Source organism: Cheilinus undulatus, linkage group 16, assembly GCF_018320785.1.
Source record: "Cheilinus undulatus linkage group 16, ASM1832078v1, whole genome shotgun sequence".
Lineage (NCBI taxonomy): Eukaryota > Metazoa > Chordata > Actinopteri > Labriformes > Labridae > Cheilinus > Cheilinus undulatus.
The window spans coordinates 40,712,099-40,735,070 of NC_054880.1; positions in this window are offsets into that span (position 1 = coordinate 40,712,099).

Below are 22,972 nucleotides of genomic sequence, written 5' to 3' on the forward strand. Positions count from 1 at the left end.
CAAAGTATTTTGTAGTATGATCCCTCACTGAAGCCCTGAAGATGAACATCAAAAAAACTGTAAAATTGTTTAAATTATAGCGTATATATGGGCCGTCCATTCTAACAGCCCTACACATAGCAATCCTCAGCTTTTAAAGCATCTTTCACAGTAGACTGAGCGATGTGCTATGTGTGAGCTGTGGTTAAAATTACACACTAACAGCCTGTTTGTCAGTGAAATGATGCTTCAAAATTACACCCTTATTAATGCTAAATTCCTCGTGTTCTCTCTGCATCTTCCCTTCTCTGATCTGTTGCTGTGTTACTGCACTATTTCAGCACCTAATAAATATATGCATAAATGCATGTTGGAAGCAAAGTGCTATTCAGCCTCAATCATAGATAATCTATTTAAAACCCAGAGTTTCAACAGTTTTAAATTAAATCCCGACCTCAGAGTATGAGAATTATTTTGCATGTTTAGCCCCTTAAATTACAAATGTATCCCTACTTCATATCACTGCAGTTCATTTTCTGCTACATTAATTCCTACATTCCAAGAACTCTGCTTTCCATTCATTTCACTAAAGTATAAAACACAACTTGCAAATAATTCAACTTGTGTGCAATGGGTAATCCATCAACCAGCATGTTTTCTCAGCCTCCATTCCCCTCAAAGGTGTATTATCTTCATGTGTCGATGTTTTTGCAAGCAAGGGCTGTTTTCAAATCCCTCTTGGTGCATTCAGCGTGTTCCAACATCCGAATTATAAAGTTGGCTGGCAGATAGAAACCCTTTTGCATGCCAAAAACAACCAAATACCCTTTTCATACATTGTCAAACATTTGTCAGCTCAATATCTGGCTTCAGAGTTAGACTTTCAAACACCATAGCTTTTGGATCCAGTGCTTTCATGGCAGCCAACTTTGTTATCTTTGATGTGTCCTTGAATGCACCATTGGTACAGTCCCTGCATAAAACTGCTAAACAGTTATTCAATTAAAAAAAAAAAAAAAAAAAAAACAACTTCATGTATCCCCGAGGGGTTCCTACTGAGGGTGGCTTTGGTAAAAGAACATGCAAGCAGGACATACGGGAGATTTCCCTCTGTTGATCATGCTTTCTCATTAAAAAACTGTTGGATCTCTATAAAGAGAGACGATTTATAAAGGATTTTCAAGTTAGGTGGAAAGTTATGCAGGGTTTCTGCAACTGTTCTGTGCAAAAGATGGAATGGAATGGGTAGTGTCTCCCCCATACATAGCAGTAGGGGTATCTAAAGGAGCAAAAACATGGCATCTTTTACTGCCAGAGCACCAGCAGTCTCATTATAAAATCTTGCACTGGGGCAGAAAAATGCTGACAATGTTAAAGTGATAAACAAGTGAGCAGAGCCTGCTTATGTTAGGGCCAATCTCACAGCATTACAACAGGATCTCTGTGTCTAATCTAATATAAATCTAATATCAAAAACTACATGCTTAAATTGCAACGCATGGCCTGAAATGCTCTGAAACTGCAAAACAGCAATGAAGCCAAACAGCAGTGACCAAGCTGAATCTCTGTTCTAGTCAACTGGAGCCAAGGCAAAAACCTGCAATTCCTCAAGTGTCCACTGTGTAACATTTACATCCATTCAAAAAGACATGCTTTTCAAGCAGAAATAAACATGTTTAAAGCCTGGTTCAATTAATGTATTTGGCCTAAAAGTGCATGTCTTTATCAGCACACAATGTTCACATGTGATTTCTTTATAATTCTTTTCTTTACATTTCCTGAGGCTTTGGAGTCAGTCATTTTGTAGCTGACCTGGCTGAAAGGTCAACTCCATAATAGGATGAGCTGCAGAGATGACTATGTGGGCTGCACCCATGAAAAACTGACCAAATCTTCTCTGCCAATGCCAGATTATTCTGCTTATTCTCTTGTTTGATGGATTGGATAACTGAAATCTGAAGAAACATGACAGTAGCGTGTGGAAGAACCATACACAGCCACAACAGCCTGGCTCCTCCTCCTCATGCTGCTCCAGGATGGCATCCCATTCTTCAACCAGCATTTGTCGCAAGTCAGCCAACATGGTCACGCCCATGCTGATCCCAAGAGTGCTCAGTGGGGTTGAGGTCAGGACTGCTAGTAGGCCATTCCATCCTCTCCACTCCCAAATCCTGGAGGTAGTCTCTGAAAAATCCCGCTCTGTGTTCCTAAGTACTGACAGGTTGAGAAAATCTTAAAACAAGAGTCAATAGCAACTGCAGTGTAAGCTGTTTGGCGCAACCCACATATTCAGCTCTGCTGCTCATCCTACAAATGCATGTTCCTTACAAATGTGGCTCCATTTAAAAAGGAAATAAACATGCTTGCCAGAAGCATTGTTTTCTTGCCAAGAAGCATTGCTACTAGAGTTGTTCCGATTCCAATACTAAATTAGTATAGGAAATACGTCCGATACTGCTTTAAATGCAGGTATCGGTATCGGCGAGTACACAAGTTTATGCACTGATCCAATACCATTTGGTTTATCTTTATATTTTGCTTCGTTTAGCTATGCTAAAAGTTAGGGCTGTAAACCAGAAATCAATTCTTATTATTATTTTGGGTGATTCATTGTGCTTTTATTTGATCCATATCTATGTTATCCATAGCATACAGTCATGGACAAAAATGTTGGCACCCCTGGAATTTTTCCAGAAAATCCAACATTTCTCCCAGAAATTGTTGCAATCAAAAAATGTTTTGGTATACATGTGTTTATTGCTTTTATGTGCACTGGAACAACACAAAAAATCCGAAGGAAAAGACGAAATTGACATAATTTTACACAAAACTCAAAAAATGTGCCGGACAAAATTGTTGGCACCCTCAACTTAATATTTGGTTGCACACCCTTCGGAAAAAATAACTGAAACCAATCGCTTCCAATAACCATCAACAAGCTTCTTACACCTCTCAACTGGAATATTGGACCACTCTTCTTTTGCAAACTGCTCCAGGTCTCTCAGATTTGAAGGGTTCCTTCTTGCAACAGCAGTTTTGAGATCTCTTCATAGGTGTTCAATGGGATTTAGATCTGGACTCTCCAGCTCTTTGTCTCCAACCACTCCTTGGTGCTTTTTGAGGTATGTTTGGGGTCATTGTCCTGCTGGAACACCCATGACCTCTGACACAGACCCAACTTTCTGACAATAGTGCCTACATTGTGGCCCAAATTTTTTGATAGTCTCAGATTTCATGATTCCTTGCAGACAGTCAAGGCACCCAGTACCAGAGCCAACAAAACAACCCCAAAACATCTTTGAACCTCCACCATGTTTGACTGTAGGTACTGTGCTCTTTTCTTCGTAGGCCTCATTCTGTTTTCTGTAAACAGTAGAATGACCTGCTTTTCCAAAAAGCTCTACCTTAGTCTCATCTGTCCACAAAATGTTCTCCCAGAAGGATTGAGGCTTACTCAGGTACTTTTTTGCAAACTCCAGTCTGGTTTTTTTACGTCTCTTTGTCAGCAGTGGGGTTCTCCTCGGTCTCCTGCCATAGCACTTCATCTCATTCAGATTATGATGTATGGTCCGACCTGCCACTTTTACACCCTGAGTCTGCAGGACAGCCTGAATTTGTGTGGAAGTTGACTGAGGATGTTTATCCACCATTCCAACTATCCTGCATTGCATTCTTTTGTCAATTTTTCTCTTTTGTCCACGTCCAGGGAGATTAGCCACAGCTCCATGGGTTATAAACTTCTTGATTATATTACGCACAGTGGACAAAGGAATTTCTAGATCTCTGGAGATGGTCTTGTAACCTTGAGATTGTTCATATTTTTCCACAATTTTGCTTCTTAAGTCCTCAGACAGTTCTTGGCTCCTCTTTCTCTTCTCCATGCTTGGTGTGACACACACAGGCACACAACACAAAGGTTGAGTCAACTTTTATACATTCTAACTGGCTTCAGGTGTGATTTCTAGATTGCCAGCAACCTGTTACTACCACAGGTGAGTTTAAATGAGCATCACATGCTGGAAATAAAATGATTTACCCACAGTTTTAAAAGGGTGCCAACAATTTTGTCCGGCCCATTTTTTGAGTTTTGTTGGAAATTATGTCAGTTTTGGCTTTTTTCTTCAAATTTTTTCTATTGCTCTAATGCACATAAAGGCAATAAACATGTGTATGCCAAAAACATTTGTAACTGCAACAATTTCTGGGAGAAATGGTGTATTTTCTGGAAAAATTCCAGGGGTCCCAACATTTTCGTCCATGACTGTAGTGTTTTAAGCCTGCAAAGCACTTTAGTCAAACTGAGGTTGATTTAAATGTGCTTTATGGATAAACTTTGACTTGACTTGATGTAGGTGTTTGTCAGGAGTCTCAAGGCTGATCTACAGTTAGTTTGAGACACGTGTCAGTGTGCCAGCTTCCATTGTGGCTTGGGCTCAAAAGCCAGTTTTAGAAACCAAATAGCTGACATCACCCAGGCTTTATCCAATACTTACTACAGTCTATGATAGAGATTTGGTTCGGGAGCTTTTCAAGTCCCGATAAAGACCAAGGCATGAACATTATCTGGTTGCTGGGGCATGGCACTGAACCCTCAACAGCTCAAGGAACGCCCCCATGTACAGCCCGCTCACTCTGACATTTCTCCATAATGCATGCTAAGGTGTTGTTGGGTGCATGTGTGTATTTACTCAATAACAAGAGTGCAAACCTGTAATTTCCTGTCAAGGCTGAATAAAGTTAAAATATATGTATTAAGCAGTCAAATTGAATTTGTGTCCATTAAAGCTTTCATTTGGCTATTTGGAGAAGGATGGTAAGGTTGTATGGTTTCATTGACATTCAGCAGCTGCAGTTCAAGGTAAATAGAGCAGGGAATGTCCCTTATACATTGACATGCATCCTCACGCCTCCTAAAGGGCAGATGGACTAACAATGAGTGAATCATTGATTGGGTAAATGATATATGAGTGGGCTATTTTCTGAATCCATACCGGTCCTGCATCTAAAAATATCCTACAGCATTAAATATTTGTTGCAGTTTTCTCAGTAAAGGTGGTCATTGGTATTACAGCAGCGTCTAAAAGGGAAAGCTGCACCTCATATCAATGATTTTTATGTCTCCGGTCTTATCTCTTTATCCTGTCTTGTCAGAAAAACTCACATAAGGCCACTAGAATCAGTGGTTTGTGTGCATGTGCGGCTGTGGAGCTGGCCTTGCGTGTACCTATACTCTTGCTTTCTGGCGGAGTAGGATTTGATAATGCCATGCAGCTCAATGCGATTGATTTACGGCTGTCCTTGCTTGGTTCTGTGCGCCTGCTGTGCTCAATTCAACCACTCCTCATCCAGGCCAGAGCCGCTCCTGCTCCAATCAATTTTGCCATGAGGCTCTACTGCTTGTGCGTGCGTGTTGTATAGGTGTATTTGTGTACACATGACAATTTTTCACCACCACCACCAACACGTTTCCCCTTAAGTAACAAATCACTCAGTTCAAGATGAAGCCACAGCTGTAGATAGACTAATGAGAAGTACGTGCACAGGTCTCCACAGGTGTCACTGGAAATATGTTATCCACGGCGAGAGAACAAGTGACTCAAATGAGGAGAGCCTCGTTGTTTTAAAAGAGGCGGCAGGGGAATCCATTGGTTTTGCAGCTGTAACAATCAATCACAAATACAACACATCTCCATGATGCCATTCGCCTCCTGCTTCATGCGTGACTGCAACCCCCTTCTTGGTTCCAGCGCAGAATGCCCAACAGAGTGATGGTGGAGTGTTTACTCTTGCATGGGATATCCATCACCTTCCTCTGTGTGATGTTGGATCAAAGAGGCGCTGAGACAAACAGTATGTCAAATGTGGTAGTGGATTAACGCTGGGACTCTGAGAGGCTGTTGTTGTGTTTCTCACAGCTTGAAGCTGTTTTCCCTCGTGGGGAAAATGAATTCCCTTAATGATTTTTCTTACAGGCTTCAGGCTACTTTTCTCTCCTCCTCTCCACATGCTAGACAAAAGGTATGACTTATTTTGTCACCGCTGTCATCCTGCTGTTATGTTTTGTTGTCTCTGTAGGCAGATGAAGCCCTAGATCTGACAAAGCAGCTGAATTTCACATTTATTTCTCCAGTATTAGAGAGCTCTCTTTAATGATACCCAAGCCTAATCTCCAAGCATTAAAGGAACTACACTGCATACCAAATTATTATGCAAATTGGATTTTAGTGTCATAACCAGTCAATCTTTTGTTTTCCAATAAAACTCAAGGATGGTGTTGTGTCTCAGGGCTCTATGGATCACTGACATGAGTCTCAGACACCTGTGATCATTAGTTTACCAGGTGAGCCCAATTAAAGGAAAACTACTTGAAAAGGACATTCCACATTATTAAGCAGGCCACAGGTTTCAGCAATATGGGAAAGAAAAAGGATCTCTCTGCTGTTGAAAAGCCTCAAATAGTGCAATGCCTTTGAGGAAAACTTAAGCATGATCGTACTGTGAAGAAATTTGTGGCTGATTCAGAGCACAGACGGGTTCATCCAGATAAAGGCATAATGAGGAAGGTTTCTGCTAGACAAATTCATCAGATTAAGAGAGAGGCTGCTAAAATGTCATTACAAAAAGCAGCAAACAGGTATTTGAAGCTGCTGGTGCCTCTGGAGCCCCACCAACCTCAAGGTGTAGGATCCTCCAGAGGCTTGCAGTCATGGATGAACCTACTATTCAGCCACCTCTAACCAATGCTCACAAGCAGAAATGGTTGCAGTGGGCCCAGAAATACAGTCTCATTTTCAAACAGTCTTGTTTACTGATGAGTGCCGTGCAACCCTGGATGGTCCAGATGGATGGAGTAATAGATGATTGGTGGATGGCCACCATGTCCCAACAAGGCTGCGACGTCAGCAAGGAGGGGGCGGAGTCATGTTCTGGGCCAGAATCACGGGGAGAGAGCTAATAAGCCCCTTTAGGGTCCCTGAAAGTGTGAAAATGACCTCAGCAGAGTATGTAGAGTTTCTCACTGACCGCTCTCTTCCATGGTACAAAAAGAAGAACCGTGCCTTCCATAATGAAATTATCTTCATGCATGACAATGCACCATCTCATGCTGCAAAGAATACCTCTGTGTCATTAGCTGCTATGGGCATAAAAGGAGAGAAACTCATGGTGTGGCCCCCATCCTCCCCTGACCTCAACCCTATTGAGAACCTTTTGAGCATCTGCAAATTCAACAAATGACCATTTTCAGTTCTTTACAACCTATGAAATGTTTTGAACCTCTGTTGTGCATAAAAATTTGGAACAGTGCATTCTGAGTTTTTAAAAAGTTCTCATTGGGAGATTTGTTCGGTAAAATTTGAAATATGCTCTAACGGTTAATGATCTGAAAATTAGACTGACTGTCATTTGCATCGGCTATTTAGGAAAATCAGAGAAAAAATCATTTGCATAATAATGTGGAATGTGGTGTAGGTGAACACACATGGAGGCATATAGGGAAAGACATGCTGTGTTACTTTTTATAACAACAGGAGTGACAAAACAGCAACAAGGTATTAGAGTTTAAGCCTACCATGAGGCACAACTGAGAAAGACAACGCAGCAAGTGACATGTGCGGGGGCAGATGCAGAGGTGTGGATTTTGTCTCTGCACTCACCAAGCAGATGTGCATTGTTGGCGTGCAAAGCGTGAAAGCAGGTGGGAAGGTTGGACTAGTTCAGCCATGGAAAAAACACAGCACTCTATTGCACATAGTCGTGTTTTTTAAGCATGCACAACAGTACACACATTCTGCAACAGTTTGAGGTGTGAAATTTTGTTGTTGAATGTACCTGCTAAAAGGGTTGAAAATGAATAAATATACATGGTTTCACACTAGGTAGTACAATAGAACAGCTATTTGTACCTCGTAGTTTTATGATGCACAATCTGAAATACACAGACCAAGAATAGGGAGGGTTTTTATTTCTGCTTTCTGTTTTTTGTAGCTATAGCAAAGAAAGGCCAGACATGATTATCTCTCAAGCCCCACTAATGTGTGAGGCAACCCAGAGTGCTTAACATAGTTGTGAACAGAGCAACAAAAGCATCATAAAAACTGAATACATAAATAAAAATCCGGGAATGCATTCATTTTACCATCTTTGCAATGGTGAATACAAAACACACCTGCTTTTTTCGTCTGTGTAAGGCTTCAAACTGCATATTTAATCCAAAACAAACATAAACTGAGCACTGAACTCTTTACACCTCTGATTTTATAGGGATTAAACCCTGTGAGCCTTGAACCCCTTGTATGTTTTAGGAACGTTACATTTGGGTAACAGTGAACACCTATGGCCTTGACCCTGACTTATAATCCCCAGAGCCCTGAACTGTATTTTTTAAGCATCTTTAACCACCAGGACCTTGAACTCTGTTTTTTTTAACTTCTCGGATCTTGAACCCTTACATAATCTGAGCTTTTGAATCCCAGGAACCTAAAACCCTTGTATTTTAGGGGCTTTTATCCCATAATTTATGTGACTTAAAAATCATAAAAATATCAAGCAAGCAACTTTATTTATAGAGCACATTTAATTTCAGTAGAGCTCAATGTGATGAGGGTTTAAAAACATCAGCAACTATTTAAGAAGTCCTGTGAATAAGCACATCATACACGAAAAAAGCATACAAGGTTCACATAAACAAACAGCAGAAATTATTCATTTGCTTTGGAGAATAAATATAACCTTGCAAAGCAGATGGATTTGCCTCTTTCCGTGTTTCTCACTGATGAATCCATCTTGCAGTTGGGCCCGGTTAGAAAGTGACAGGACCAATCAGTGTTGTGGGGTAGAACTTTTGGGCGCGGCAGAGTCGTGACATAAGCAAGCAGCAACAAGAGGCTGGTGAAATTATGGCAGAACATATTAGCGTGGATGCTGCTGAAGCACCAGTTTAATCAGAACTTGATGACATTTCTTCGTTAAAAGAAGAACAAAGAACAGCAGGGAGTTGCTTTCTTTTCAAAAACAACAAAAGTCGTGCACTGTCATGTCTACAGTCGCCATGGTTTGCGTTATACAGTTCTCTATGGAGTTTACTCCTCGGTAGCGGCACACCTTGGTTTGGGGCTATGACGTCACATGTTTTGTTGCTCTGACTAGCCTGTAAAGATGTGACTGACAGAACATCCATCCATTCGCCCTCCGAGTTTTTTTTCCAAAGGCTCTGCCCTTTCCCAAACACTATCTATGGGAGGTATTCCAGATGGATGTATGAAACAAATCCATCTGGTGTGTCAGGTTAGAATAGATAGGTTTTTAGTTTCATTTTAAATAACGTGACAGTAGTGATCGGCCTTAAGTCTGCAGGGAGTTTGTTTCAGAGAGAAGGAGCACAGTAAGTAAAGGCCACATCAGCAGCCTTCGTTCTGATTCTGGGTACAGATTAAAGACAATTCACCTGACGACCTGAGGGGTCAGGTTGGGTTGTAGTCTGTGATGTCAGAAATGTATTCGGAGGATGAACCAGCAGCTAAATGGACTAGTAAGAGTATTTTAAAGGGGATTCTGTTTTGCACAGGGAGCTAATGGAGTGTTGTGAAGACTAAAGTGATATGATCAACTTTCTTAGAGCATGTTTGAGCTTTTTGAATTCATTGTAACCTACTCAGTATTTGTCTTGATTGTTCAGCATAACAGTAATCTAACCTGGGGGAGACAATGCATAGATTAATTTCTCTGCATCATTTTGGGTGATGAATGATCTGAGTTTTTTTTTATATATCTTTCAAATGATAGAATGCTGTTTTGTTGGTACTGTATGGTTTTCAAAGTTGAGTTCTGAGTCCAAAATGATGCCATGGTTTCTGACGTGCTCCCTGTATTTCATGAATATTGAATCTAGATGCAACTGAAGTTGTGTTGTTTGATTTTTAGGGCCAACAATTAATATTTCTGTTCTGTCTGAGTTCATTTTTAGGACATTTTTTTTTTCATCAAACTATTGATTTTGTGCATCATTGTAGAAGTGTACTAATCGAACTGAAATCACCAGATGAAATACAAATATAGAGCTGTTTGTTATCAGCATATGAGTGTTAGTATATCCTATGTTTGTTAGTGATGTTTTGGAGTGGGAGCAGATAAAAGTTAAGAAGCAATGGTGTGAGTGTTTAGCCCAGTGGAATACCAGAGAAGTCCTGTTTTTCAGCAGATTTGAAACAAAGAACTTTCTGTTTTGTAGGTAGGATGAAAACCAATCAAGGACTGGACCAGATAAACTAAAACAATTATGGAGTCTATGAGTGAGAATTCTGTGATCCACTGTGTTGAAGGCGGCTGTAAGATCAAGCAGGACAAGAATGGATTTTTTTTCCTCACTGATTACCTTTACAAGTGCTGCTTCAGTACTATGATTGGTTCTAAAGCCAGACCGTTATTTGTGATGTATATTGTTGGTTAAGAGATGATTTGGTTGAAGACAGCTTTTCCAGAATTTTGCTGATGAATGGGAGGTTAGAGATTGGTCAGTAGTTATTTATGATTAATGGATCTGAGTTACATTTATTTAACACAGGAGTTATAACAGCCCATTTAGAGCAGTGGAACAAATGCATGTCTGCAACGATAATCATGGTTCAAGACCCTCGGGCTAAACGCCTACCTAAATAAAAGCAGTTCAAGGATCTAGTGGTTAAAGGGTTCAAGGTCTTTGGGGTTAAATATCCCCACAATATGACAATAGAGATAAAAAGTTATGGAAAATATTACCATTCAAGGCTGTTCGGATTATGGTCTTATTGGTTAAAAGTGCCAAAAATTATGAGAAGGCCATCGGGGTTCAAGGGCTCCAAACATACAAGGGTTCTAGGAAGTAAGGGTGATAGACCCTCGGGGAAAAAGATCCCAACAGTTCAATGTTCTTATGGTTTAAGGTCCCAAGCAATAAAGATTAAAGGTCACAGAAGTTCAAGGCTCCAAATATTATAAGGGTTCATGGCTCCAGAGTGCAAGAGCAAGGGTTCAAGGTTCTGGTGGTAAAAGTTCCCCACAATAAAACAATTTGGGCCCTGGGGGTTTTCCACCCATCCCAGTCGTTTTATGCCAGGAATTCCAGGCCTGAAAGAATATAAAGGTTTAAGGCCCTAGAGGTTCAATTCCTCCAAAAAGTACAAGGGTCAAGATCTAGGAATTAAAGGCCTCCAAGTGTACAAGGGTTCAAGGTCTAGGGGGAAAAGATCTGAGCATTATATCAAACCGAAACAATTATAGGTTAAGGCCCAAAATATTATAAGGAGTCAAGTTCCCAAAGGTTAAAAAAGGTCCTGGTGGTACAATATCCCCACAGTATGACAGCAATCTCTGTGACTTTTGACTCCTTGGGCCCTGACTATCATACTATTGAGAATGTTGTCCCATAAGCCTTTAACTCTTGTACTTTTGGGAGCTTTTAACCAAGAGGACCACAATTGCCGGGGCCTTAAACCCCAGCGTAAATTAACTGGGTCTTGAACCCTTAAACTTTTCTTGGCATTTATGACCCCTAGTCCCTCAAACTATTAAAATTTGGGGGCCATTAACTTTTGTAATGAGGGTCTTTAGTTCCTCCAGAACTGAACCATGATATGTTACTGGGCTTTGTAACCCCTAAGACCTTTAACCCTGACACTTTTGGGACTTTTAGACCCTGGGACCTTGAACCCTTGTACTTAATGGGACTTCAAACCCTTGGGTATATGTATGAAACAGCTCTAGTTACTTATCTGTGACTGTTCTCCTCGTAAACCTCTTTATGAAGGCTTGTTGTTGTCCCACTGATTTCCCCATTCTCATATCATTCAATATGACTTTCATTTTCTGCCACTTTTGCTCTTCCAGATGATGCTAGAGAGCACAAAATTGCCCGCTGATACAATCTGGAACAGGATGGGACACTTAATGGCTGATGTGTCTGAATGTGTCTGTATTGTATGCGAGTTCCCATGGGTCTGAGTGTGCGTAGCCGTATATTTAGACAAAGTGTTCCGCACGGCTGTACAGGATGGAGGTAATTTGGTGAGGAGGGGATCTCTGTCTGTGCCAATACCTGGACACATACATCTTCAATCTCGTCCATTTCTGCTCCTGCATCCTCCAGCTCTGCATGGAGCTTTATTATATTTGTGCATCCAGTGTATAAAAAAAAAAACCAAAACGTTGAATGCACTTGGCTCCCTAATGGAGTGCTCCGGAGCCAGACAGGAGTGGCTGCTAGGCTTGTTTACCAGCCAGCTCGACCCGGCAGCACATACCCACTGCTATTTATCCCAGGCTGCAGCAGAGAGAGGGAGAAAGTGAGGCAAGGAAAGTCTGGAGGAAGGAGACCGGCTTGACCTTACATCACAGCTCTTACTGAATCTTTTATCAAAGAATAGTTTTAAAATCCATTATTCTCAAGATCCTGTCTCTACATCCTTTCAGCCCACTTCCCTCTGTCATAGTTCTCTCTGTTGTTGATGTTAACAGGCTTTTGACCAGCAGTATTCAAGGTTAAAAGGTGTTATTTATAGCCTCAGGCACCATTCTGCAGAACCTTTGCATCAATGCCACTAAAAGCAAATGTAACCTGTGGTGTTAGCCTGTTGGCATTATACAAATAGACACGAAGAGCTTATGAGTTACAGTCTGTTTGGTCATCTCTGTGTTAAAGCATTGCTTTTGGGTTTCTGTTGGCACTCCTCTCTCTCTCCTCCCATGTCCTGTCTCTTGGTTAAATTAATTTTAACAACATAGTAAAACAAACATTGGGAAACAACCAATGACAGCATGAATATTGATCAAGTCTCACTAACATCACACATTTGGTTCCTGTAAGAGATTTTCGGCCACCCAATGGTGGTCACCAGTTTGGAAGGCTGTCTTAAGATAACTTACGGTTATCCCAGCTGTCATCGGGCGAGAGGCAGGGTACACCCTTGACTGGTCACCAGTTAATCGCAGGACTGACATATATAGACAGACAACCAGGCATGCTCACACTCACACCTAATTAATGAATTAATCAATCACCATTTTACCTAGTGAGCATGTCCTTGGTGGTGGCAGGAAGCCGGAGTACCCACAGGGAACCCACACATGTACAGGGAGAAGCTTCTTACTGTGAGTCAACAGAGGTAACCCCTGCACCACCGTGCAGACCACACCTTATACAGCTCTGTGATAAAGTGTTTTCCCTTTCCTGATTTCTTTTTTTTTTTTTCATATTTGTTATACAGCACTCAAGAGGTTTTTTGTGCATGTTTTTGCTGTGTCACTCATTAAGAGAAGTATGATGCAGTCATTTTTCTATTTTGATGATGGACCACAAGGGCTTGTTAAGTCTAAGAATTAACCAAATTTTATTAAAAGATCTGAATTTCTCTGAAACTTTCTTTTCCAAAATCCACAAAATTCCTTTAATTTCCATTAATTTTTTAAAAATTTATCTTTTAAAAGTAGCTCTTAAAAAGTACTCCAAACCTTTTTTAAAATATTGTTTCAGTGAAACTTCATTAAAAAAACTTCCAATCCCCAAGCATTCCAATAAGAAAATCCCCCAAAATGATCTGTAAATACATGACAATTTTAAGGAAAATTAAAAAAAAAAAAAAATCAAAATTAAGCGAATTCTCAATAAAATTTACTATCCAATTCCCCAAGGAAGAGCAGAAGTATACTTCCCAAAATTACATATAAATGACTTAAAATTCTCCAGGCATACCTAAAAATATCTGAAATTTCCATTAAAATTCTTAAAAATTTCAGAGGACATCCCTCACCCCAGAAAATCCCCAATTAAATTCCCCAAAAATTACAAATAAATTTCCCAATTTTCCATGGAAATATCTAAAAAAAAATTCAAAGCAAATACACCTAAGAATTTCTTACAAAATACCCAAAAATTGCAGAAAAACAAAACTGAAAGAAAATGAAATTCCCATCAGAATTATTGAAAAATTTCAAAGTACATTTCCCACCAAAAAAAAAAAAAAAAAAAAAAAAAAAGAAAAGACAAGAAAAGAAAAGAAAGAAAGAAAGACAAATCAGATCAAATTCCCGGAAATTGAAAAATTAATTTTCAATTTCAATTTTTTAAAATGCACAGATACTCATGCCAAAATTTCATGAAAATGACAGAAAATTCCTCCAACATCAAACAAATCTCTGGAATTCACAACAAATTTCTTGTAAATTTCGAAGAATGTCCGTTGCCAAAAATTAAATAAAAATAAATAGATTTTTAAAAAATCTCAATTAAACTACCGCTACTATTTCATTGATAACATCTGTTGTTTTATATCACTTTTGACTTTGTATGGCTGCTACCTTGGCCAGGTCTCTCTTGTGAAAGAGATTTCTAATCTCAATGGGGCTTCCTGGATAAATAAAGTTTATATATATATATATAAATAAAAATTATAATTTCAAAGCAAATTCTCCCTAAAAAACTCCAGATAAAAAAATACCAACCAAAATTAAAAAGCAAATTCCCAAAAATTTCCATGAAAATGCCAAAACATTTTACAGCACCCCCCACCCCCAAAAGAAAAATCTCATATCAAACTTTCTAAAAGATACAAACATATCCCTAAAGTATGTGCTAAAATACTAATTTCTGAACAAATTCAAAAAAATTATCCCCAAAAATTCTTTAAAATTTCCAAGAAAATTTCTCAGTGCTGTAGAAACACTTAAATGCAGTGTCTTCATATGTACATGCAGGGTTTCAAGAGGTTTAACAAAAATGACCCAAATGAAAACAAAATGCAGTTTTTAAATAATGATTTTATTAATTAGTAAGAAAAAGGCATCCAAACCTACCTAGACTTAAATAAAAAAAAAGCTTCTAGCAGCCTGTGGTAACAATGCCCGGGATAATTTTAACATAAATCCCTTTTCTTACAGGGCAAGTAGCCACTCACAATTTAGGGTTTTTGTGCAGCCAATCAGATTTAAAGTGAGTCCCAGGCCACCTTATTCAGCAATGCCTCTGCTCAGACAACCTATGCCTGTTTTTCATGTCTGGGCTCACTCCACATATTGAGAAGCAGTTCATTAAGTCATCATTTTAAACCTATAAACCATCAGGTTTCTTTTTTTTGACTCATAATCCTGGAATGAATGAATATTTAAAGTGTTTCACAGTCCATGTTTAACTTTGCATCTCCCTGAATGATTCCCTTTCCCATAACTTGTCTCCCACCCTGTGATGAAATGATGAAACATTTTGCTTGGTGAGGGATAATCATCCATCGATATGTGGAAACTGCGACTCTCTTGGTGGTGTAATGTAGCCTTTGATATTTATCGAACAGGAAAAGCACACGCATGGAGCGGTTATTGATTTGGGCTTTTAAGAAAGCACCTTGAATACAAATATATAATGAGAGGCTGCAGGTGGAATGATCTGATAACTCTGCAGGCACAGCTGGATGCTCCAAATGATCACAAGAAAAACCGACCACAGTGAAATGAGCCCATTTGTTGCTTCCTCAGGATACAGGATGTGTTCGTCCTCTACTGGCTGCAATGTCAATGGACAGCTCTCTGGTGGAAAACAACAACAGCAATTTCATTTGCTGGTGGGAGACACTCGTGTTGTGTTATTGAATGTGTTGTGTTTGTAGATGATGTATGTGGGGAGTGGGCCCAAATGGATTAATACCATAACCAGTTCCAGATGGCTGCGACATCTTGTTCCCCTTCCTGTGATCGTTTTAATGCTTTATTGATTGCTGTTGTCCGGGGAACCAACCCCTCTATGCTCTCACATCAACCTCTACCATTCCTGCGCACACTCCCATCCATAAGCCCACAATCCATTTTTCACGGGGCTCTGGAGTGATTATGCCACGAGCTGATTGGACACGCCTTTCATCCGCTCATACCAGGATGATTGCAGGCACGCTGGGAGGTAGAATCGGAAGTGGCTAGAGCATCCACCGGAGCATAGCAGCAGTTCTTCTGATTATGGACCTGCCCATTTAAATCATGTTTATCCAGAGGCACAGCGTGCTAAAAAGCCGGGTTAAGAAGAAGACAAATGGGAGGGCGTGGAGATCAGTAGAGAAACTTTAACCCAATAAAATATCAGAAGGTTTCCAGCTGAAGCTCAGACAACTCCTTGGGTAATTTAGAGTCACAAAATATTAACACAATGCACCAAGAATCTGCTGCGAAGGCAGATGTTGCGACTTTTTTCTATTGGAGTAATTAAAAAAGAGAAAAATAATGTCAATGCATTACTGTGTTAAAGCAGCCTTTGCACCATTATGTTTGTTTAATAAATATTTTTTTCAAAGGCCTGTTTTAATTTTTAAGTCCTAAATAAGGCTGCCATGCAGGGAATTAATTAGCTCTATAAACAAAACATCTTCTGCCTGAAGAGGATGGTCTTAACCAGCCTGGTGTGTAAAAAGCTGCATGATTGTCCTGCTTCAGACAGTTTACAGGGATTTATACTGGTTTGGGTAGATACAAAGCTGGGATCAATAATGCTTTGAATGGATGCACCTCAATGCAAACAATTTCAGTTTAGACTTCATATGGAGGTGGTCACTGTTACATGTGGCCTTATTCTCTCCTTCGCTCCCTGGTCTCCTACTATCTCTGCATGCAGCACTCCTGAGTTCACTCTGCAATCAGAGTGAAGGTTGGGTTTAAAGGAACAGGGGGAGCATGGCGGGACACACACATTCTGGTCATGGTAGCTTGGTGAGCTTGAGGTTTGCTCTCCATTTTAACCTTGTTTGTTTTGGCTGGCGCCTGTACAGCCCCTTTTGGTTCTTTAAGTTTAATATACTAGTTGACTTTCATTAATAATGCTAGTTTTATTTTTAACCTTAAAATTTGTTCTAGTGTCCGTTAATATGTTACTGTTCTAGTTGTGTGTTCAAGCCTTTGTTATTTGGAGAGGCCGTTACGGTCTTCGTCACCCAGATTGGCTTGATAGTGTAGATGCAACACTTACTGGCCTGCATTAAAGTCCCTGTAAAGTGTAGTCCAAACTGTGTGTCCTACACACTAGATATGTTGGAATAAGGTTGATGTTACCATGTGAAAACACTGAGATCTATATTTTTTAATTTAGGCTGTTAAAAACATTGTTCACCTTCATGGGTGTAGGGGGTGATTATCCGGGCCCACAGTAGGGAAGGGGCCTTTGAGATGCCTGCAAAGTGTTTTTTCATTAATTTTTTTCTTGGTAATTGGTGTTTGAATCAAAAGCAACAAAATTAATCGGTCAGCAGACTGAAATATTTATCAAATAGAAGGAAAAAAATAAATACTTTGGGGACCCTGCTCCTCCCTTAGTAATGTCCAAATGGTGTAGTCCCTCCTGCAGAATAATGATTGTTGATTGAACCATAGTAAAAATATTGCTCATAAATGGGGAAATTGTGGTTCAAAAATACATTAAAATCCACAGATATCTGTAAAAATGACAACATCTGTTGCCTGGCTAACCAGTTAAGGGGGGCACCGTGTAATATTCCTTCTGGGGGCCCAAAATCCCTGGCTATGCCCCTGTTCAACTTTTTTCCAGACTTGTTTTAATCTGTGGAGGGCAAATAAAGCAACCCAGCACATCACCAGCTGCTATGGGGAATTTCCCTGTCCTCTAACTGCAACGACATCAACCACTGTTCAGTTCATCTCAGAAAAGCAGGGTTCATCAGGTACATTTGCACAAGGGCCAGATTTAGTCGTGACAGAGATTCTGGGGGCCGGACTTTCCAATAAACAAAACTCTAATAAATATTTTGGTCTGACTGAAATATTATTGTATTGGTATTTGTATTTTCTTTCTAATCCCAGAGATTGGGGCCCTCCCCCATTGTTATTAATATTAACTCATCTTTGATCATTTCTGCAATATTTCGTCACCTTTAACAAATTTTTGATACTTTTTGACCCTTTTTGCCTCTCTAGCCAATTTCTTTTACCTCTTTTTAACCCTTTTCCTTAATAATTTATCCCCTTTGTGCCAATCTTTTATCCATTTTTGCAACATTTCATCTATTTTTCCTCAATTTAATGCCTTTTATTACTTTTTTTGTTACTATTTTTGCCACTTTTAACCCATTTTTGATCATTATTTACCCCTTTTCCTCTTTTACTGTTTTAACCTATTTTCACCACTTCTCCTGCCAATTTTCATCCCTTTGTGCTGCTGTCTTAACTTTATCTCTCTTCATCTGGCCATTTTTGCCATTTTTTCACCAGTCTTAACCCATTTATTTTTTTAAATATATCTTTAAAATGTTTACTTATAATGGTTGGCAATGGATTGTTTTGTAAAAACAGATCAAATTTTTAATTATTCTCAAACTATTTCAATATCAATTTTTGTTGGATTTAACAGCTGCAGAGATTTAAAGCCAAAAGACAGTCTTAAAACCACAACATCTTCTGTTGCTCTTTTTCTGAATTTAATGGTCTTCTGGGGGCCGGACAGGAAGCTTTGGAGGGCCTAATATGGCCCTCAGGCCACCAGTTGATGATCAGTGCAGTACAGTCTGTTGTAAGCCGATGTCACAGAAAAATAACAGCCAGCTTCATGCTGGTTTCTATTAGATCTATCAGCCACGGTTGCCTACAGGCCATTAAAAAGCAGCATAACAGAGAGATTTGTGCCAGAAAACAGTAAATTGAATCCCAAACATCTGTCTCAACAGCAACCTTACCTGCTGTTTTTGTCCATATCTCCCTTGTCTTTAGTTGTGGATCATTAAAAGGAGCAGACTTGGGCTTTGTCTCTCTCAAAGCCACTGTTTCATCCCTCCTCGATGTTAGCAGTACTAAAGTTTAGTAAAATATCTGATGATAGCCACATTCTGTTCCTGTCAAGTCTGTCATAATTAAAACCTCCAGTGCTGATCATCATTGGACTTTTATTTTGAAGAGCAACATCAGGAATTTAGATTTACAAGGCTCAAAGGCGATGCAATTCTTGTGTGAAAAAGACACTAACTACAACTTTTTGATGCTGGCTCATAAGGTAGTTTTTAATCTTTTAATGGCACAAATTCCTCCCCCTTTTCAAAGTATTTTTCTTGCATTTGTCTTCTCCCTGAGTTGACAGTAGATTGACGTTTCTTGAGGAACAAACATTCGTGTCTGTGGCGCACATTCCAACATGTACTTGCTTTGTGCTGTCACCTTTAAATAAATCTCCCACATGCTTGAATTCCCTAAGCTCAACATCAATAATTGGATTGATGCACCTGCCATTAACAGTGTTCGAGTCTTTATCTTCCCTCACACATGGAACACGAAACACTTTCACGCTCTCACATGTCTGGCTCATGTAGCAGCTTTCATCACTCACAGATGGGTCTTTACGTATTCCATGTTAAGTGGAGGCCCATGTGACATGACTGTTTTTGGTAGATTAGTCGAAGCTTGGCATATGTAGAATTTCTTGTCAGTAAAGATAAAGTGCTGTTGGTTAGTAATGCAGTCAAAGCACATATTGACAGTGTATTTTCCTGTTTTTTTTTACATTTGAAAGAAGTAAGCTCAGAGTATTAATGTGGGACTTACATTTACAGCATTTTGCTATATTTTTTTTCTTTATAACGTCATGCATTTCATGTTATTCCCAGTCATTCGGTTGGGATTCACCTTACCCGAGCAGTTTGACTTTTTTTTTAAGAAGCCTTTCTGGCGAGAGTTTGAGAGGAAATCCACCCTACAGCAGTTTTTAATTTACTTCTTTCAGAGACTTGCTGGACTCACCGCAGGTTATCTGCCAAGTGGTCCTGACCAAGGGTTATTCTGGGGTGAAGTAGGGGTGCGTCTTAGCCCCTACGCCCTTCAGTACCTGTATGGGCTGGATGATGGGGCAAGAAATAGGGGCAGTGAACCATGGAGTATCATTTTACGATGTCCTTTGCTGATGATGCTTTGATCCTTGGCGTGACTGTGGATGTCTCATGGGGGCTCATGACTTGCTGAGTGAGGAGGCTGAAGCATTGGGAATACACATCTCCTGGGTCAAAATAAATATCCAGGCATTTAGGGGTGCCTTGGATGCTGCAATCCAATCTGTGGCTGTGAATGGGGAGAGTTTGGAAGCAAAGGACTTGGACTCACGCATGAGGCGATGGGTTCACTGAGCAAGACAGTGTGGGGTTCCTGAGCATGCAGAAGTCAGTCTTTTGGTTGTCAATCCTTCTGATCTTTGTATACCCTTATGAGCCCTGGACGTTGATGGCCAGATGTGCCTACTGGACTCCTTTATGACAGCTTCTCTTTGGCACATCTTTGGGCATCTTTGGCAAGATGGTGAATCAAATGCTGAGGTGCTCAGGAGACAAGGAATGGGAAAGGTGAACTGCCTGATGAAATCTGTGATAATGGGTTTAAAGTGGCAAAAAAAAGTTGCAGAATTGAAGTGGCAAGATGTGGCAAAAAAGGTGTTAAAATGGACAAAAAAGTGGTGAAAATGGGCTGCAGACCCTGTAAAGTTGAATCCAAAATGTGTATTTTAACACACTACAAATTCTAGAAAAGCACTTGGAGAGCACAGCCCTATCTCCCAATAGCAAATAATTCCTGGATCCAGACGGTGATCCGGGTCACTCCCAAAATCTAATCAGTTCTTCCTTATGCCATTTCTGACATTTCCTGAAAATTTCATCAAAATCCATCCATAACTTTTTGAGTTGTGTTGCTGACAAACAAACAAACTAACAAACAAACCCTGCCGATCACATAGCCTCCTTGGCGGAGGTAAAAAGGTGTTGAAATAGGTTTAACGTGGCAAGAAATTGCTAAATTGGTTAAAAGTGGCAGAAAGCGGCATGCGTAAACATTTCAACATCAGATTCAATCATATGTTGACAAACTTGTCAGCTCCAAAATGAGGTTACTATCAGCCCTTAATGCTACTGATCTTGACATCCTAAATCTATCACAGCTGAGGAGGACCCCTTCCCTGGTTTTCCAGGCCTGCCAGTAGCACCTAAAGTGAGTTTAACAGTTTGGGAACAAACTTCAGAATGTTACCTTTCCAAAGACATCTTTCCTGCGCCTTTACTTCAAATGGTTCAAGCACAGCATTCAGTTTCTTTGGGTATTCCTGGACTGGTGTTTTTGACTTACTTTACCTGGTTTTCTAAGTGGTAAAAATCTTTTGTAGGTTTCCTGTTTTTATGGTTTTTGTTCACTAAAAAAATCTTGTTGCTTTGTCCCTCACCAATTTTTCAGATTTCTCAAATCAAAACATTCTTGTCATGCCTTTTCCTAACATCTTGAAAGTTTTTTTTTTTTTTTTACTAAAACCAGGTCAGGGAGAATAACATCTCAGTTTAAAACCAGTCAGTTCCAGGTGTCTGTTTGAAAACTATCAGGACCTTAAAAAGTAAAGGTTCTGCACATATGGGGAAGGGGATACCCCCCAAATATATCCCCCCCATTATAGCAAGTGCCAGTGGTTCCATGTCACCCACCCCAACCGGACTATCCCTAACCGACCCCACTGTGCATTATCCATGGGCGTGCAATTGACTGCACTCTCACCGAGTGTTTATTTTATCCCCTGGTGGACCACAACAAGGCCTGTTACCCCACTAAACAAATCAATGTAAGGTGTAAAAAAGTAATGATGTGACGCTGAACTCTAGCACCCAAAGCTATGGGCTACTAAATCAGCCCTAGTGCTGGGCAATTCGCTCTGAGTGCATGATTAAGCAGCTCTGCTGAGGGGGGCTCACGGCTTTAGCTCATAACTCAACACTGTCACAGCATCAGGGCAGCATCTAAGAAAAGGAGGGCACGGTGAGGCCTATAACGGGGCAGTAACTAACTACAAAGACAACTTTGTTACACTAGTCAATTTATCTATGCACTTATCACAATGCTTCCTTTTCTCTCTACAAGTTTTTCTTTCACTCTTATAAAGGCGTTGTTTATGCTGCTGATGTAGAGATGCCGACATTATTGAACTTTCTGACAGGAGAGTTAAGAAGGTTATGAAACAGATTGAAATGAAATGATAATGTATGCCTCAACTAAAGCAAACAAGGTTTAGTTATTCTTAAAGCCTGTCACCATAAGGTCAGCATCAGAAGAGACAGCAAAACACCCACACACACACACACACACACACACAGTCTGTTTATTAACTTCGACAGTTTAAAGCAAGCAGGAAGAAGTGTTGTCAGCAGCAGTACTGTTTTATACACAAGATATAAAAAGAAAGGAAGCAGGAAGAATTACTTTGTCCACAGGGGGCGCCATAATCAACTCAAACTGAACTTTAACAGCTGATAAGATTTACCAATAAAATGTTCTTTAAATGTATAAAGACTCAGAAAATAGCAGGATCGTTTGAGAATATTGCAGGAGACAGCTGCAGCCATCACAGCTGCGATCAAGAAGGCTGATGGTGTTGCCTACAAGTTGCTAAACTGCAGTGAACTACAGTGAGAGCCATTATCCACAAATGGAGAAAACTTGAAAATGCAGTAAACTTAATAACTAGGTAGATTTAGGTAACTTTTTCCCTTAACAAAGGAATTTATTAAAAACTGTATTCTGCATTTACTTGGTTATATTTGTCTTATATTATTATTTTTTTATCCACTGAAAAGTTTAAGTTTGACAAACATTCAATATCTAAGAGTTATATCAAAGAATTTCTATCATTTATAGATTTTTAATCCAGATGTATTCATTTTTGATTTTTCAGTACTATTATGGCCCTTTACATTTCAATATATTGCCATTTCTAAAATGTTGACATTATTGATGTTTTTATTTGTGTTTTATTATTGATGGAGCCATTCATTTTAATCAAAAATCAACAGAACTAAAAGATGAATTCCTATCAAAGTCAACTGCTTTGCAAAATTATTAAGAGTTAAAAATTATGTCTTTATTTAAATGTTTTTAATTAACCACGCAGCTGTGGTAGTCTGTGTGATATGGATCTACTAGCATCATTAGCTAAGTCCCAGGTCATCTGCTATTACGTCAGAGAGCA